At 37.9% G+C, this 13,899-nt stretch overlaps 1 pseudogene; it reads right to left on the reverse strand.

Annotated features, from left to right (window-relative positions):
- Positions 1–1,354: 1,354 nt before the first annotated feature.
- LOC123862950 (tubulin alpha-1C chain-like) lies at positions 1,355–3,260 on the reverse strand (annotated as a pseudogene).
- Positions 3,261–13,899: the final 10,639 nt, after the last annotated feature.

The following is a 13,899-nucleotide window of genomic DNA, read 5'->3' on the forward strand; positions in this document are numbered from 1 at the left end:
GTGATTCTCACCCATCAAAAACGTCTAAACAAAGCAATATGATATAGCCGTATACTACACAGTGGAGATGAAGAATGAGTGCAGAATTTGAGCAACTTCCAAGAGATGACAGTGTTCCACATAAAGAAAAGCGAAGATATAGGGAAATATGATTCTGTGTTATGTGACTGGGACAATCTAGGGAGCACTGGGGGATTCTGGATAGAAGATGTTCCAGAGAGCAAATAATGGAAGATTGAGAAAATCTTCAGAGTTTGAACATAGAAACTATGTAAGGAAGTAACAAAAAATCTGCAGTGACAGATTTAGTGGGATTTAAGAATTTAAAAAGACTCTTGTAACATCAATTCTTAACATTCTTAGGTTCTTTATAAAGCAGAGAGGCCAAAAAGAGTATCAGAGGGAAAAAAAACAAACAGAAGTTTGTTAGTTTTCACTGGCTTTAAATGGATGACTGCCATACAAGTTTCCTCAAAAGTTCAGCTCCAAAGATGTATTTTGGGTATGTATTATATGTCAGACACTATAAACTGTGGTGCTGGGGTTGTAAATATGTGTAAGGTACTGTACTTATTCTTATGAAACTTACATTCTATTTTGGTTATCAGATCTATAAACAGTTACACTGATAAAATATTCTTAGTGATAAGATATATATAGAAGAACAAAATACATCCAGAACAGTGTGGAATTGATTAATCCGATTAATGCAATATAGTAATCAGGTTGTAGCCATAGATTTCATCATTTTTGTGTAATTAGTTTAACTGTGATCCATGATGAAAATATACTCCTATCATCCAAACTAATATTCTTTTTTTTTTTTTTTCGGTTTAAGACAGGGGGTACTTTATTCAAACCCAACAGAGAAATGGACAGTGTGGGTCTATAACAAAGTGTTGTATTTTAAAACCTAGGTCAGTAATTGTGTATGAGAGTATACACTGCTACATACAGATTAACTGATCAGAGCACAGCTTTCCAACGTTCAAAACAGAATAAGCTGCCCTGTAAAAGCAGCACCATTGTGACATTTTTAACTGTAGTATTCCTTTACTACTTCATCATCTCCTTCAACAGAATCCACATCAACTGCCTTCTAATCCTTCTCTAGGGCAGCCATGTCCTCCTGGGCCTCAGATGACTCTCCTTCCTTCATGCCCTCATCCGTACCAGTGAACAAAGGCACTCTTGGTCTACATTGGGTCAGACTTGTGGTCCAGGCAAGCCCAGGCCTCAGCTATGGCTGTGGTGCTGCTCAGCATGCACACGGCTCGCTATACTTTGGCCAGGTTTCCAACAGGTACCACAGTGGGAAGCTGTACTTAATGCCAACATTGAAGCCAATGGGACATCATTCCACAAACTGGATGGTATGTTTGGTCCTGATGGTGGCAATGGCTGCATTGACATCTTTGGGAACCATGTTGCCATGGTACAACAGGCGGTAAGCCATGTATTTACCAAGGCGAGGGTCACATTTCACCATCTGGTTGGCTGGCTCAAAGCACGCATTGGTGATCTGTGCTACAGAAAGCTGTTCATGGTAGGCTTTCTCAGCAGAGATGACAGAAGCATATGTGGCCAGAGGGAAGTGGATATGGGGATAGGGCACCAGGTTGGTCTGGAATTCTGTCGGATCAACATTCAGTCCTCCATAAAACTTAGGGAAGCAGTGATGGAGGATACAATCTGGCTAATAAGGCAGTTAAGGTTAGTGTAGGTTGGGCATTTAGTACCAAGGTTAATACAACAGGTGTCATATTGGAGACAACATGGCCTCGTTGTCTGCCATGAAGGCACAATCTGAGTGTTCCAGGGTGGCTTGGATAGGGAGGATGGAGTTACAGGGGCTCAGCTACAGCTGTGGAAACCTGAGGGGCAGGGTAAATGAAGAACTCCAGCTTGTACTTCTTGTTATAATCAAAGAAAGTTTCCAGGCCATAAACCCTGCTCTGAGCACATGCTTGCCAGCACCCATCTCACTGAAGAAGGCGTTGAAGGAGTCATCTCCTCCCCCAATGGTCTTGTCATTTGACATCTGACCATCTGGCTAGATGCCATATTTTAGGCAGTAGAGCTCCCAGCAGGCATTACCAGTCTGGACACCAGCCTGGCCAACATGGATGGAGATGCATTCATGCCTGTTGCTGCTTTGCAGCTGCTGAACAGATGGCAGAGAGGAAAAGGAGATGTTGTTGCTTCTTACAGCCCAACTCTCAAATGGTTTATGTAAGAGAAACTCCAAACTAATATTCTTACTTTACCTGTGGAGAAGATAAAATATGTGATAGGAGTGTGGCTAAAATCACATATACCTGTCTCAATTACTAGAAAAGCAATTTAAAGCAATTTCCATGTGGCTGGGGTATAATGGATAATATTAGTGCATTGATAGCCATCATTTATGGAGCACAGCTCTGTACTTTCACTTTCTCATTTAATTCTTATATAGCCCTTATATGAACTTTCTCATTTAATTCTTATATAGCCCTTATATGAAGTAAAGTGTATAATTTCACAATTGCTACATGATGAAGGCTGGGTTTGAACCCAGGCAGTTTGTCTCTGGAATATATTTTCTTAGCCTATATACTATCTTGCCTCTCAAAAGTCTTTTTTTTTTTTTTTTTTTTGGTTGTTTGTTTTTTTTAAAGTCTTAAAAGACAATATATTATAAAAGATTATTTAGGATGAAGAAATGTAGGTGAAGAATAAAAAAATAACAGAATTTTTTATGTGGCTTTTTGAATGGGATAATCATTGTCTTATGTGGTAGTGTATCTTATGTGGTTGTTTCAAATTGCTAATGTGGTTCTTCCAGCTTGCGTAGAAAAGCGTATTTGTGGAGTAAATATTCATGAACCATTTTGCTGGGGGATCCTGGCACTGGGTAGATTCCTTTTCCAATTTTAAGACTGTTCTGGGGACATCTCTCTGAGGAACAGAAGGGGGCACTAGGAGGCCACATTCACTTTCAATATAGTCATTGTCTAGGTCACGGTTCTCAAACTTGTCTCAAACTAGGTCATCAGAAGCAGCTGAAGGGCCTATTCAAAATACATTTTTCTGGGCTCCACCCCGAAGTTTCTGACTGAGTAGGTCTGAATCAAGAGTTTCCATTTGCATTTCCTATCAGTGTCTGGTTGATGCTGATGATGCTGGTTCAGGAACCATACTTTATTTTATTTTATTTTTAAAATATTTTATTTATTTATTAGAGAGAGAGAGGGAGAGATAGTGAGAGAAAGCACAAGCAGGGAGGAGAGGGAGAAGCAGGCTCCCTGCTGAGTAAGGAGCCCGGTGCGGGGCTTGATCCCAAGACCCTAGGATCATGACCTGACCTGAAGGCAGATGCTTAATGGACTGAGCCATTCAGGCACTCCAGGGACCATACTTTAAAAACCAAAGGTCTCTACTGTTCTCATGCCTTTTTTATGCTTACAAAAGGTTGTGAATTGACATATCAGTCTCCCCTCACAGGCTGGATCTGGCAGCAGTTTGATCCACTGAACTTAGCAACACAATGGACCATTTTAGCCCTCACTTCACAACTAAGGCACCAGCAGGTAGACTGATCATCCAGCAAGGGCAGCATCCCAGAGACATGTATTTACCTGCCCTCCACCCAGTGAATAAAGAAACACAGGTCCAAAAGATTCTTCTCTCCCATACCCCACAAAAGGAGCCCAGTAATACCAGGAAGCCAAGGTAGGTACTCTTTGTCCCCATAGATGACACCAGCAGGAATTGATGAGGAGCTCTAACAGAAGAATGAAGCAGACCAAAAAGCATTGCAAGCGCTCTGAAAACTAAACTGTCAGTGAAACTAAACCCCACAAAAGTAGACCAGAATTCACCTACTAAACCTAAACCTAAAAGCAAATATCAGCTGAAGAAAGATTTAAGATTGGGTCTCCTAATAATCACAATATCCAGCATAAAATAGAAAATCATATGCTATACCTAAGACCAGGAAAACCATAAAAAAAAACACAAGAAAAACATGAATGAGAAGAGCAATCAATAGATGCTAATATTGAATTGAATCAAATGTTGGCCTTATCTAATAAGACCTAAGGCAGCTGTCATAAAAACACAGGACACAAAAGCAACACATAACATCAATATATGTATGAATATATACTGATAATGAACATGTGAAAACCAAAATTTAAAAATCCCACTAAGAATTTCTCCACAAAGAATGAAATACTTAGGTATAAATCTAACAAAGCATATACAGGATTTATATAATGAAAGTTATAAAATGCTGATGAAAGCAATCAAAAAGAACCTTAAATCTTTGAGAGACATACCAAATTTTTTTAAATTTAAATTTTAGTTAACATACAGTGCAATATTAGTTTCAGGAGTATAACTCAGTGATTCATCACTTATATACAACACCCACTGCTCATCACAAGTGCCCTCTTGAATATCCATCACCCATCTAGCCCATCCCCCCATCAACCCTCAGTTCTGTATTGTTAAGAATCACTTATGGTTTGTTTCCCTTTCCCCTTTTTTTCCTCCCTTCCCATATGTTCATCTGTTTTCTTTCCTGAATTCCACGTATGAGTGAGATTGTATGGCATTTGTCTTTCTCTAACTGACTGACTTCATTTAGCATAATACACTTTAGCTCTATCCATGTCATTGCAAATGGCAAGATTTCATTCTTTTTGACAGCTGAGTAATATTCCATTGTGTGTGTGTGTGTGTGTGTGTGTGTATGCGCCACATCTTTATCCATTCATCAGTGGACATTTGGGCTCTCTCTATAGTTTGGCTATTGTTGATAATGCTGCTATAAACATCAGGGTGCATGTACCCTTTTGAATCTGTATTTTTATATCCTTTGTGTAAATACCTAGCAATTGCTGGATCGTAGCGTAGTTCTATTTTTAACTTTTTGAGGAACTTCCAAACTGTTTTCTAGAGTGGTTTCACCAGTTTGCATTCTCACCAACAGTGCAAGAGGGTTTCCCTTTGTCTGCATTCTTGCCAACACCTGTTGTTTCTCATGTTAATTTTAGCCATTCTGACAGGTTTGAGGTGATATCTCATCATGGTTTTGATTTGTGTTTCCCTGACGATGAGTACTGTTGAGCATCTTTTCATGTGTCTGTTAGCCATCTGGATGTCTTCTTTGGACATTCTTTGAAGATGTTCAGATGTCTTCTTTGAAGACATCATGTCTTCTGCCCATTTCTTAACTGGATTACTTGTTTATTTGGTGTTGAGTTTGGTTAAGTTCTTTATAGGTTTTTGGATACTAACCCTTTATCAGATATGTTGTTTGCAAATATCTTCTCCCATCCGGTAGGTTGCCTTTTAGTTTGGTTGATTGTTTCCTTTGTGCTGAAGCTTTTTGTCTTGATGAAGTCCTAATAGTTCATTTTTGCTTTTGTTTCCCTTGCCTCCTGCGACATGTGTAGTAAGAAGTTGCTGCCAGCAAGGTCAAAGAGGTTGCTGCCTGTGTTCTCCTTTAGGATTTTGATGGCTTCCTCTCTCACATTTAGGTCTTTCATCCATTTTGAATTTATTTTTGTGTATGGTGTAAGAAAGTGGTCTAGTTTCATTCTTTTGCATGTTGCTGTCCAGTTTCCCCAAAACAATTTGTTGAAGAGACTCTCTTTCCATTGGATATTCTTTCCTGCTTTGTTGAGGATTAGTTGACCATATAGTTGCGGGTCCATTTCTGGGTTCTCTATTCTGTTCCATTGATCTCTGCATCTGTTTTTGTGCCAGTACCATACTGTCTTGATGACTACAGCTTTGTAATATAGCTTGAAATTTGGAATTGTGCTGCTTCTAGGTTTGTTTTTCTTTTTCAAGATTTCTTTGGCTATTAGGGGTCTTTTGTGGTTCCATACACATTTTAGGATTGTTTGTTCTAGCTCTGTGAGAAATTCTGGTGGTATTTTGATAGGGATTGCATTAAATGTATAGATTGCTTTGGGTAGTATAGACATTTTAACAATGTTTTTCTTCCAATCCATGAACATGTTTTTCCATTTCTTTGTGTCCTCTTCAATTTCTTTCATAAGTTTTCAGAGTGCAGACCTTTACCTCTGTAGTTAGGTTTATTCCTAGGTATCTTATCATTTTTGATGCAACTGCAAATGGGATCAATTCCTTGATTTCTTTTTCTGCTGCATTGTTTTTGGTGTATAAAATGCAACAGATTTCTGTGCATTGATTTTGTATCCTCCAACTTTGCTGAATCTATGTATGGTCCTAGCAGTTTTTTGATAAAGTCTTTTGGGTTCTCTACATAGAATATCATGTCATCTGCAAATAGTGAAAATTTGACTTCTTCTTTACTGATTTGGATGCCTTTTATTTCTTTTTGTTGTCTGATTGCTGAGGCTCAGACTTCCAGTAGGTAAGAGTGGACATCCTTGTTTTTTTCCTGACTGTATGGGAAAGTCTCTCAGTTTTTCCCTCTTGAGGATGATATCAGATGTGGGTCTTTTGTGTATGGCCTTCATGATGTTCTATCTATCCCTACTTTGTTGAGGGTTTTTATCAAGAATGGATTCTGTATTTTGTCAAATAATTTTTCTACATCTATTGAGAGGATCATCTGGTTCTTAACCTTTTTTTAATTAATGTGATGTATCATGTTGATTTGTGAATATTGAACCAACACCCCCACAGCCCAGGATTAAGTCCCACTTGATGGTGGTGAATAATTATTTTAATGTACTGTTGGATTTGATTTGCTAGTATTTTATTGACAATTTTTGCAACCATGTTCATCAGGGATATTGGCCTGTAATTCTCCTTTTCTTGTGGGGTCTTTGTCTGGTTTTAGAATCAAGGTAATCCTGGCTTCATAGAATGAGTTTGGAATTTTTCCTTCCATTTCTATTTTTTTGGAACAGTTTGAGAAAAATAGATATTAACTCTTCTTCAAATGTTTGGTAGAAATTTCCCGGGAAGTCTTCTGGGCCTGGACATTAGTTTGTTGGGAGATTTTTAATTTCTTTCAATTTCTTTGCTGGTTATGGGTCTGTTCAAATTTTCTATTTCTTCCTGTTTCAGTTTTGGTAGTTTAAGAGTTTTTAGGAATTTGTCCATTTCTTCCAGATTGCCCAGTTTGTTGACATATAATTTCCCTAGTATTCTCTTATAATTGTTTTTATTTCTTTGGTGTTGGTTATGATTGCTCTATCATTCATAATTTTATTTTTTTGGGTCCTTTCTCTCTCTCTCTCTCTCTTTCTCTCTTTTTGGTAAGTCTGGCTAAGGGTTTATCAATTTTATTAATTCTTTGGAGAACCAGCTCTTAGTTTTGTTGATCTGTTCTGTTGTTTGTTTGTTTCTATATTGTTTATTTCTGCTCTGATCTTTATTATTTCCCTTCTTTTGCTGGCTTTAGGCTTTATTTGCTCTTCATTTTCTAGCTCCTTTAGGCATAAGGTTAGGTTGTGTATTTGAGACTTCTTTCTTCTTGAGGTAGCCCTGTATTGCAGTATACTTTCCTCTTAGGACTGCCTTTGCTGCATCCCAAAGGTTTTGGACTGTTATGTTTTCATTTTCATTTGCTTCCATGTACTTTTAATTTCTTCTTTAATTCCTGGTTAACCCATTCATTCTTTAGTAGGATGTTCTCTAGCCTCCATGTATTTGTGGTCTTTCCAAATTTTTTCATGTGGTTGACTTCCAGTTTCATAGCACTGTGGTCTGAAAATATGCATGATATGATCTCAATCTTTTTGTACTAATTGAGGGCTGATTTGTGACTCAGTGTGTGATCTATTCTGTAGAATGTTCTATGTGCACTTAAAAAGAATGTGTACTCTACTGCTTTAGGATGAAATGTTCTGAATGTATCTGTTAAGTCCATCTGGGTCCAGTGTGTTATTCATATCCATTGTTTCTTTTTGATTTTCTGCCTAGATGGTCTGTCCTTTGCTATAAGTGGGGTGTTAAAGTCCCCTACCATCATTGTAGTATTATCTATGAGTTTCTTTATGTTCATTATTAATTGATTTATATATTTGGGTGCTCCCAAGTTGGGCACATAAATATTTGCAATTGTTAGATCTTCTTATTGGGTAGACCCCTTAGTTATGATATAATGCCCTTCTTCATCTCTTGTTATAGCCTTTGCTTTATAAATCTAGCTTGTCTGATATAAGTATGGCTACTCTGGCTTTTTTTTTTTTTTTTTTTTTTGATATCCATTAGCATGATAGAAGGTTCTCCATCCCCTTACTTTCCACCTGCAGGTGTCTTTAGGTCTAAAATAAGTCTCTTGTAGGGCGCAAATAGATGGATCTTGGTTTTTTATCCATTTTGATACCCTGTGTCTTTTGAATGACATTTAGTCCATTTACGTTCAGAGTGATTATTGAAAGATATGAATTTAGTGTCGTTGTGTTACCTGTAGAGTTGGCGTTTCTGGTGATGTTCTCTTGTCCTTTCTAGTCTTTGTTGCTTTTGGTCTTTTATTTCCCCCACTCAATATTTCTTGCAGGGTTGGTTTAGTGGTCATGATCTCCTTTAGTTTTTATTTGTCTGGGAAACTCTTTATTTCTCCTTCTATTTTGAATGACAGCCTTGGTGGATAAAGTACTCTTGGGTGCATATTTTTCCCATTCAGTACATTGAATATATCCTGCCATGCTCTTCTGGCCTGCCAAGTTTCTGTGGACAGATCTATTGCAAACCTGTTCTGTCTTCCCTTGTATGTTAAGGACTTTTTTTTTTTCCCTTGCTACTTTCAGGATTCTTTCCTTGTCTGTGTATTTTGTGAATTTGGCCGTGCTATGCCTTGGTGATGGTCGACTTTTGTTTAATTTAATGGTATTTCTCTGTGCTTCTTGGACTTTGATGTCTGTGTCCTTCCCAAGATTGGGAAAGTTTTCAGCTATAATTTGCTCAAATAAACCCTCTGCCACTTTTCCTCTGTCTTCATCTTCTGAGACTCTTATGATACAAATGTTACTCTGTTTTAATAAGTTGCTGAGTTCTCTAAGTCTACCTTCATGACCCATTACCTTTGTTTCCCTCTTCTTTTCAGCTTCATTATTTTTGAAAATTTTATCTTCTGAAAAATTACTGATTTGTTCCTCTGATTCATCCATCCTCATTTTTATGGCATTCATTTGGGTTTGTATCTCAGCTATAGCATTTTTAACTTTGGCCTGACTAGGTTTTAATTCTTTTATCTCTGTGGTAAGGGATTTTTTAGTGTCTTCTATGCTTTTTTCAAGCCTAACTAGTATCCTTATAATTACTATTTTAAGTTCTAGTTCAGGCATATATATTGGTAACTCTTATGCCGTTCCATTTATCATCAAGTCTAATTAACTGGAAAGGGGAAGGGAATGGGGATTGGTATAGAAAGGAGGAAAAAGAAAATTCAGAAGTCAAGTAAAAATTAGTACTAGGATGAATTTTTTTGAAATAAAGGACAAAAATCTTTCAATTTGGGGCACTACTTCCTTTTTATCTTTGTGAAGCCAAAATTTATATGTCCATGTGGCAGTTTTATTTTTAAATAAATTTTAATTGCATTTATTTGTTGCTTATACCAAAATCTTGGGATTCTGTATAAATATATAATAAAAGCAAAGGCCCTTAGTACAGAAAGTGAAAAATCTAAGAAAAACTTAAGAATCTAGGTGAAATAGGTTTTAAAGACACAGGAGGTAGTAATAGTCCTATATTAAACTCCTATAAGCTTTTCTCTATTTCTTATTCCAACATCTGCCTCTTGAATTTTAATATCCATTATTTCCTCCCTTCCCAATTGGGAAGGACTTAGACCAGAGGTCAAAAGGCTGGAGCACCCAACTCCAGCTCTGTCGTATGTTAGGTATGTGATCATTGATTCATTAGCCTGTTTCTTCATCGATTTCATTTTGAGAGAAAGATGGCACAAGAAGCATTTCGCAATGCTTTAAAAAAAATCAGGGCACTATTAGTAATAGCTTCTCAGCTTCTAAGAAAGTGGCCACTTGGAAAGTACAAAGAAGAAAGAAGAACTGAAATGTTCAGATTTAGCCAATAACACTGTAGAGATCTCTGGGAGCCCAAAGATAAATCTGTCTGTGGAATAAAATTCTATTTGTTTTCCATGTAAGGAATATGTGGCAAAAAAAAAAAAAAAATATCTCATAGCCTGTAATATCACCTCTTCATGAAAGTTTTGTGAGTACTGGTAAGATAAAATATATGTAGAGAACCGCTGAAAAGATGTAAATACAATAAAATGGATAATATAGTCTTAAAAACGTGGTTAAGAAACAAGATGATCAGGAATAGGAGAATATGAAATAAATGCATTATGTTTTGAAACTATATATAAATTGATCCTTAGGTATAGATTTTCTGTAAGTTGGACATCAGTAACCTTTAGTATTGTAGCTCATTGCTTTTCTTGATTTTGAATTTTGTGCTCTGATAATTTTCTTTTCTTTTCTTTTCTTTTCTTTTGATATTGTGTTCCATGATTCATTGTTTGCAAATAACACCAAGTGCTCCATTTAATACGTGCTCTCCTTAACACCCATCACCGGGCTAACCCATCCCCCCACTCCTCTCCCCTCTAGAACCCTCAGTTTGTTTCTCAGAGTCCACAGTCTCTCATGGTTCCTCTCCCCCTCCGATTTCCCCCCTTCATTTTTCCCTTCCTACTATCTTTTTTTTTTTTTTTTTTAACATATAATGTATTATTTGTTTCAGAGGTACAGGTCTGTGATTCATCAGGCTTACCCAATTCACAGCGCTCACCACAGCACATATCCTCCCCAGTGTCTATCACCCAGCCACCTCATCCCTCCCACCCCCCACCACTCCAGCAACTCTCAGTGGAATATTATGCAGCCATCAAAAAAAAAAAAAGAAATCTTGCCATTTGCAACAATGTGGGTGGAACTAGAGGGTATTATGCTAAGCGAAATAAGTCAACCAGAGAAAGACATATATGATCTCACTAATATGAGGAATTCTTAATCTCAGGAAACATCATTAGTTTTTGATGTAGTGTTCCACTATTCATTGTTTGCATATAACACCCAGTGCTCCATTCAATATGTGCCCTCTTTAATACACATCACTGGGCTAACCCATCCTCCCACCTCCCTCCCCTCTAGAACCCTCAGTTTGTTTCTCAGAGTCCATAGTCTCTCATGGTTCATCTCCCCCTCCAAATTCCCCCCCATCATTTTTCCCTTCCTACTGTCTTTTTTTTTTTTTTTTAACATATAATGTATTATTTGTTTCAGAGCTACTGGTCTGTGATTCAACAGTCTTACACAATGCACAGCACTCACCATAGCACATACCCTCCCCAATGTCTATCACCCAGCCACCCCATCCCTCCCACCCTCCACCACTCCAGCAACCCTCAGTGGAATATTATGCAGCCATCAAAAAAATGAAATCTTGCCATTTGCAATGACATAGATGGAACTAGAGGGTATTATGCTAAGTGAAATGAGTCAATCAGAGAAAGACATGTATCATATGATCTCACTGATATGAGGAATTCTTAATCTCAGGAAACATCAGTTTTTGATGTAGTGTTCCATGATTCATTGTTTGCATATAACACCCAGTGCTCCATTCAATACGTGCCCTCTTTAATACCCATCACCAGGCTAACCCATCCCCCCACCCCCCACCCCTCTAGAACCCTCAGTTTGTTTCTCAGAGTCCATAGTGTCTCATGGATCTTCTACCCCTCTGATTTTCTCCTCCTTCATTTTTCCCTTCCTACTGATCATTTTCTTTTGAGTAGTTTCCAGCTGCTGTAGGTGAGAAGCTACCACCTTTATAAGCACTTTGATCTTACTGTATTAACAAATGATAACAATCTCGGGAATTGTTCTTTCATACCCATAAGTGGCAAATACTAAACCAGACCTTAATAAAAGATCAGCAGTGAACTCTATAAAAAATACTCTACAGCAATGAACATTTTCAGAGCAAGCACAGGAGATGATTTTTATGAGTCCAAGATACCCGAAGTCGCTACTGTGAGCGACTGCTCCAGAGAGAAACAAAAGGATCACCAATTTCACAGACTGGCCAGCATTATGATGTAGGTGGCTTATGGCCTGACAGGGCCAACACCCAGAACTGGGACAATGGAGCAGGATGGGTGACACAGTCATCATCTTAGAGAACCCAGCAAGCAATTTACTGAAATAGGCCATTTAGAGAAATGGAGCCAGAATAGGCATTTCCCAGAAATGGATATCACGGCCTTTCTCTGTGTGGCTTTGCACATGAATAGCCTGAAAAGTTAGAGGATGATGAAGGGAGAGCCTGAAAAAGCCAAAAGGTCATGGAAATGGAAAGACGTGATGGGAAAAAGATTTGAGAATCTTAGGTTAACAGTGGTAGTGGGGAGCATCGGAACAATTCTAAGGCTTGCAGTGTGTAATATGTGGAATCTCCTGTCTTATTGGCAGGATTCTGAAAAATTTTAATGACATGCAGTTAGCTATCGGATATTATTTTGCTTTATAGGAAGTTATTTAGATTTGAGGCGGTCAAATTATTCTAGTACCAGGATCCTGGGTTTAACGTATAACCCCACCCTTGTGTCCTGAGATCTGGTATGTGTTTGCTGACTTCTTCCTTATGCCGGGCCCTTCCTCATAACCTTCTGATAAGCCTAAGGAAAAGAGAAGATGAAAGATGTTTCATTTACATAAAACTTTTACTTTCCTGGCTGATATGAGAGACTGTCATTGGAAAGCCCTATCCAGAGATCCATAGATTTAGTGGAGATTTCTCTAGAGAATGAGAAGACTTACTGCTGCCTTATCATACTTTCACATGGCTATTCCTAATCTTGTTCAATCTGCTCTCTGCCTGGGGTGACATTGCCTTCCTCCCTTTGTTCAGATTCTCCTTATCTTCGGTGTCTACCTTAATCATCTCTTTTTCCCTAAAAAGCTAACTTCAATCTTTCCTCCTTTCTCCACTCAAGCGATTAATTGTATTTTCTGGTATTCTCTTAATTATTTGTTAATGCTTGAATATTAGTGCCTTTATATTGTATTTTATGATCCATGGTTCTGTTCCCCACTAGACTGAAAAATAATTTCTGGCATTGAGATTAGAGTCAAAATCCTGATTTAGCCACTTAGCTGGATAATGTAAGACAAATCACTTACAAACCTTTTTGTGCCTCAGTATTTTCAAGTATAATGTGGGAACAATAAAAATAATAATAATAATAACAAATACCACATATGATTATTGGCAGAAAAATGTAAACTAATACAATTAAATTCCCCAAATGCCTGATATGTAGTAAGTACACAATGAATGTCAGCTATTGCTATTTTTATTATTTTTTTTTTTTGAGGACTTCCAGATTTTTTTAAAAAGATTTTATTTATTTATTTGACAGAGAGAGAGCACAAGCAGGGGGAGGAGCACAGGGAGAGGGAGAAGCGGGCTTCCCTCTGAGTGGGGAACATGAGCAGGGCTTGATCCTAGGACCCTGAGATCATGACCTGAGCTGAAGGCAGGCGTTTAACCGAATAAGCCACCCAGGCGCCCCCTGAGGACTTCCACAATTTTACATGATAGGTTCTCAATAATGTTTGCTTGTCGCTGAGCAACACTGATTTTCTCCTAATATGCATAGGCACTTGACTGATGCATATTTGGTAAGACATAAGAACAGTGTGCTTCTCTTTTTGGTCATGTGGCTGCCATGAATTTGACGATAGAGCTAGGATCAGAGTTAGAGAACAATGTCGAATACTAGGATTTCATCAAAGTTTAAAATGAGCAACTGCACTGGCACATGAATCTGGGATGTGGACCAAGTATAGGGCAAAGGATGACATCCAAAAAGCAAAAGGAAAGTGTGAATTAAAGCATCATTAGATTATCTAGGCTGAAGAGGTCAGATTG

This window comes from Mirounga angustirostris, unplaced genomic scaffold, assembly GCF_029215605.1.
Source record: "Mirounga angustirostris isolate CCGP_5_RB_7025 unplaced genomic scaffold, mMirAng1.0.hap1 SCAF_1, whole genome shotgun sequence".
NCBI lineage: Eukaryota > Metazoa > Chordata > Mammalia > Carnivora > Phocidae > Mirounga > Mirounga angustirostris.